The sequence below is a fragment of the Sinocyclocheilus anshuiensis genome, unplaced genomic scaffold (assembly GCF_001515605.1).
Source record: "Sinocyclocheilus anshuiensis isolate Anshui unplaced genomic scaffold, SAMN03320099.WGS_v1.1 scaffold74, whole genome shotgun sequence".
NCBI classification, from domain to species: Eukaryota; Metazoa; Chordata; class Actinopteri; order Cypriniformes; family Cyprinidae; genus Sinocyclocheilus; species Sinocyclocheilus anshuiensis.
The window spans coordinates 164,050-169,153 of record NW_015546044.1 but is presented as its reverse complement, the minus strand read 5'-3'; the positions used below and the strand labels follow the sequence as shown (position 1 = coordinate 169,153).

Genomic DNA, 5,104 nt, shown 5'->3' with positions numbered 1-5,104 from the left:
ATATATATATATATATATATATATATCTGTCCAAATCCTGTTTAATGTTGAGATCCTTGATTTTGTACCAGGAATATACCGGTAGTAACATCATCTTGATAATTATACATTACAAAATATCCTCTCAAGGTGTGGTCATATTAGTGACATTTTGGTGAAATTTCAAAGGCTAAAAGGTCCATTGTTTATTGTCAGTAGTGTACCAATATATGAAGCACAGCTCACACAGAAGTCACTTACATACCAAGCAGCTTTCCGTTGGTCAACTCACCAAATCCACGTGACTGACTTGAACCCATTGCAAAATCAATGTTAAGAATCATTTTGCTCTAACTCGAAATTCCTGATCACATCGATTCCTATTGAAATGACTGGATTTTGCATGTGAAAATTCACAGAACAGTGGTAATTGTGACTTTACAGTAAATAGCTTCAATGTAGTTAGCCACTTTTTAGTAACTTGTAGTGTAGCTACGTTGACAGTAGTTTAACTAGTTTAAATAATGAGTAGCCTGAGAAATCTCAAAGTGGTTTCTTCAAAACTGCTGACAAACGTGTCTTCTCTGTTCTTTTCATAGGCTGGATATAATCGTTCCCTCTCCATGCAACTGTTCCCATAGTTACGAATGGGCCACATGGATGGACTAAAGAGGAGGATTTTTTGTTTTTGTTTTTCATTTGTAAACCTGTAATGATGCTGACTTGATGGCCATTTTCTACTGTAATTACACATTTACTTTTATGTCCCCATTTGAAAGTTGGATTTCAGGAAGGTCTTTTAAACAGCACTGAGCCGATTGGTCAACAAAAGATGGTCTGAGTTTGATGTTCTTGGTTTGTGTTTTGGGTTGTCATGTGGCTGAACCATTTGTTATTGTTTATATGATTCATTTTAGCAGATTGTTCATTTGGTGAAATCATTAAATGAACCAGCTGAAATGTGATTCACTTTGAAACCCTTCGTGACATGACTTTTTTGTTCCGTATCATTAAATTATAACTAAATTATAGTAATTTATAGTGCTATCTGTTGTATTTTGTGTTTTTTAATGTAGTTATAGTTACGAATGGGCCACATGGATGGACTAAAGAGGAGGATTTTTTGTTTTTGTTTTTCATTTGTAAACCAATTCCAATTGTGACAAAGTGATAAACCTTGACAACGATGCTGTCAAAGCGCATCAACAGAGATGCACTGATAAAGACCCACGTCAGTGTTTGCTAGCTACAACTCTGTTCCTACACTCTTCTGCTGTCTCCACTTTTTTCCTTCTGAGGGAACGTCCTGTTTGACTGCGGCAGTGCAAAGGGACACATGTGAAGCTCACAGCCGTTGCTTGCCAAAAAATGACAAGAGATACATAATTCTCACTCTTAATTTGGAGGAAGTCTTCATGTGAGCAGGAAGTCATGAGAAGCATGTTGCTGGAGAGTTGAAGCTTTCTTTTACTTTTGTACCTTGAGTTCTTGCCATGGAGTGCGTTTTGGCTTGTTTTATCCCCTTTCCACCTTGAGCTGAAATCACAAACAAGTGCAGACTTCACCGAGGACACTCTCTCTGACCTTCCCCATCAGCTCCCTGAGTATGTAACCTCACAACTCGATCTGAAGTGGAATGAGAGGCTTCTGAGGCTTATTAGAAGACATGGATTCTAGCTGTAGCACCTCTCTTCTCATTTCAGCCTGAAGGAACGAATGTTCCTCCACCATCTTATCATGATCCTGGCTGAAAATGGACAGTCCAACCATCCGAGCAGCTCAGCTGAGAACATGAAAAGATGTGTTTTGGTGTTCAGGGGCTTTATGAAGCTGACTTCATGGCCATTATCTGCTATTATTTCCTTTTTTTCAAACTGACAGAAGAAAAACAGCCCACATTAAATTGTTGGATTTGTATTAGCCAGGTATCTGAACCCCCTCATCGTGTGTTTGGATGTTCTGAATTGGATGTTTGTGGGTTGGGATATCATGGTGAAAAACCGTTTGTTAGCATTTATAGTTATTCCTGATATCAGACAAGTTTTAAGTGGTCGGCTTATGTTACTGAATGACATGGATCCAATGATTTTCATACACAGAGTAAAAACAACACAGCACTTGAAGTACAGAGGTAAATGTAACTTGAGATGTGTCTTTCATAACCAGGGGAGGGTCTGCTTTCGGTCCTCAAGTTCTGAAGTCAAGGATAAGAATGACGTGAAGGTTTTAGTCAAAAGGAGCCAACACCAAATGAGCATGAAAATATTTCATCTCTGTAGCTTTGTGTCATAATCTGTTTCCCTGCACATTCCTCCATGTCATCCATGCCCACGCCACACTTAAGGAAAAGGATAAGGAAAAGGGGCTTAGAAGTCACTCCTTAAAATACTAATCCAAGGCTGGTTGTTTATTTGCATGCATTTGCACCAGTAACATGAAGAGAAGGTTTGAAGATGAGCAAGAGCTTGGGAAGTTTACAACTTTCCAAGCAGAGAGGGGGGATAGATCTGACAATGAATTGGATTGCATACTGCATAACATACATTTTGTTATCAAAGTACACTATATTCTGGGTGCAGCATCTTTTAACTGGCCGGTGTTATTGAGATTTGTAATTCAGTTATTGAATATTATTGCCTCTGCTTGTTTCTGCAGCATTCTGTTCGATTTTCTTGTCTTACGGCCTCTGTTACCTGATGGCGGCGTTTACTTTCCAGTGGGCATTTAAAATCCTCCAGTTTATACACTGTACTGTTCAGCTTCTGAAATCAATCACTGATATAATTGCTTTTACAGGTTTATTACTTTTTAAATCGGTAGCCTATCATGGTTGTGTTAACATGATATTACCCAGAGCTTGTTTCAACTGTAAGTTGATTGAAAAAGCAAAGATTGTATTTTCATTGGGATTTTGTGGGCCAGGAGTTAGGCAGGTACATTATCTTCAACCTATTGACATTAACTTTATATTTACAAGACTGTCGCATGGCTGTTCTTTTTAGGAGAATTTCATTTTGTATTCCTTTATCAGTGTAGATGGCATCTTATTGCAGTTTCCACATATCAGACATAATTTTGTTGAAGTTGATCTCATACTGACTTGGAGTTTTACATTTCTTACAGTTGCATTTTACGTCTCAGCAACCCGACAACAAAAGCAATGCTGCCAGATTTACAATGCTGACATTAGAAATGGCTCCTTGTAAAATCCTACAAAAGATGCACTTTGCTAGCGATAAACACATACACACAAAATGTCAAGGCACAAGGGCTTCAAAGTCATCACCTCTATTTTATTTTTCATCTTTATGTTTATATTAACCCAAAATGTTGTTGAAAGATCCAGGCAGCCTGTGTTTTATGCTTGTCCATCTGTTTCTCGTAACAGTGCCTTGGTAACTCTATATGTGGTATATCCAATCTCTTCTTATTGCTCCATTTTTATTATTATTGCACACTGGTCAAGAGTTGCCAGTTGCTAAGGGAGAATTTCAAAGATGCAGACTCGTTTTTTTTTATACATTTTTTTTTCTCCGTTTGGTATGGAATCAAGTCTTTGTTATTCTCAGCTTAAGAGAATCACACAAACACAAAAATAATAACCAGCACCCCAAAACATGTAATTCATTGACATATTCACATATTCCTTTTGGTTAGAACCTGCACTTTAAGGGAGCAAGTAAATGCTGTTTTATATTCTTTGGCCTTCATGCTTGCATGTGTCATGAGACTATTCTTATATTGTGAATATTATTCATTTTGCAAAACCTATGGTGCTGCTATGCCAAAGTAAAAGGCATCAGCCTATTTTATATACATATATAGAGAGAAATCCAGCCAAAATCAAAAGCATTACAGCATTTATTATGTTATTTGTGGCATTTAGCAATGCTAACAGTGAATTAGCTGAAGCGCTCAACACATTCTTGTCGGCGTTCCAGTCTAAACAGTGTAGTCGTTGTACTGATCACTGTAACAGACATGTTCCCTTCACAGCGCTGATGTGTTTTCAGTGTCAGGCCATTTTCATCAGAACCAGTGCTTGCATCTTCATATGAAGAGATCTGCCTGGCAGCCCTCCATATATTTTATGCTCAGCCCGACCGAATCACACACACACATCCGTTAAACAGAGATCAGCACCTTAGTTAATTTAAATTAACTAAGTCACAGGCCACATGTCACGTCACTTTAAATTCTTGAATATTACCTTCGTATATATGTGATGAGTATATGGCAACTTTTTCATCAAAGGTTCTGTTGGCATGATGTGAAAGAGAGCATGAAGCAAAGAGGATTGCGAAGACTTGGATGATCATGTCAAGACCACTTCGTAGTGTCAATGTATTTGTCTCATTTATCATAGTCTTTAAAAAATGAGAATTTTAGATGTAGACAATATCGGGATTGCACTGAATGTATTTTTAGTTTTGGAAATATCTATGCTATACATACGGTGAACATCCAACAAACTACGTAACTAAACCAGTAATTGGAAAAACAGCACCACTAAAAGACTGCATATCAATATATTTGATTTGCACACTGCAGCTTATATTGGATAAGTATATGAAAATTTTATACTACTACAGGATGAACATATCAGTTTTGTGTGGAGGTCAGTGTGAAAATATCTTGGTATGCACTTGTCCAACTTCTTTTTGTCTTTTTTTTTTCTCTCATTTTGATAACCACAACCATGCGTTTCTCTCCAGTCGGTAAGAGGTACAAGCCCAGTCTTGAAGGACTTTTAAAGGACTGCTCTGCTCTGGCTATCCAAAGCCTAAAGGAATTCAGTCAGTCTTGAGTTATGTACTTGACCAAAAGGATTTTTTTTTTTAACAGTGACTTTCAAACTTTAAAGGACCTTAATGGAGCGGTCGGTTGCGGCTATCCAGAGAGAGACTCTGATGCTGAAAGGAGAACTAATGAATAGAAACTTTTTTTGTAAAGAGATATATTTTTATGAAAATAAAATTTTAATATAAAAAAGAGAAAGTGTATTGACAGATCTGTAAATGTTTTTCATTATTGTAGTACAAATGCTAGTGGGGATTATAAAATATATATATATACACACACACAAAGCAAAATAGAGACAAAGTTTTTTTTTTTGTAAATGTAA

General features: G+C 37.0%; 1 protein-coding gene across 1 annotated transcript in view; it reads left to right on the top strand.

Annotated features, from left to right (window-relative positions):
* The window catches only part of LOC107698986 (CUB and sushi domain-containing protein 1-like), a 320,519-nt gene extending 319,869 nt beyond the window's left edge, over positions 1-650 (top strand). The window contains exon 70 of the mRNA XM_016500120.1: positions 579-650. The gene's annotated coding sequence lies outside the window, so the exon portion shown is untranslated. The remainder of the gene's footprint in view (positions 1-578) is intronic.
* The last annotated feature ends 4,454 nt before the right edge of the window (positions 651-5,104 follow it).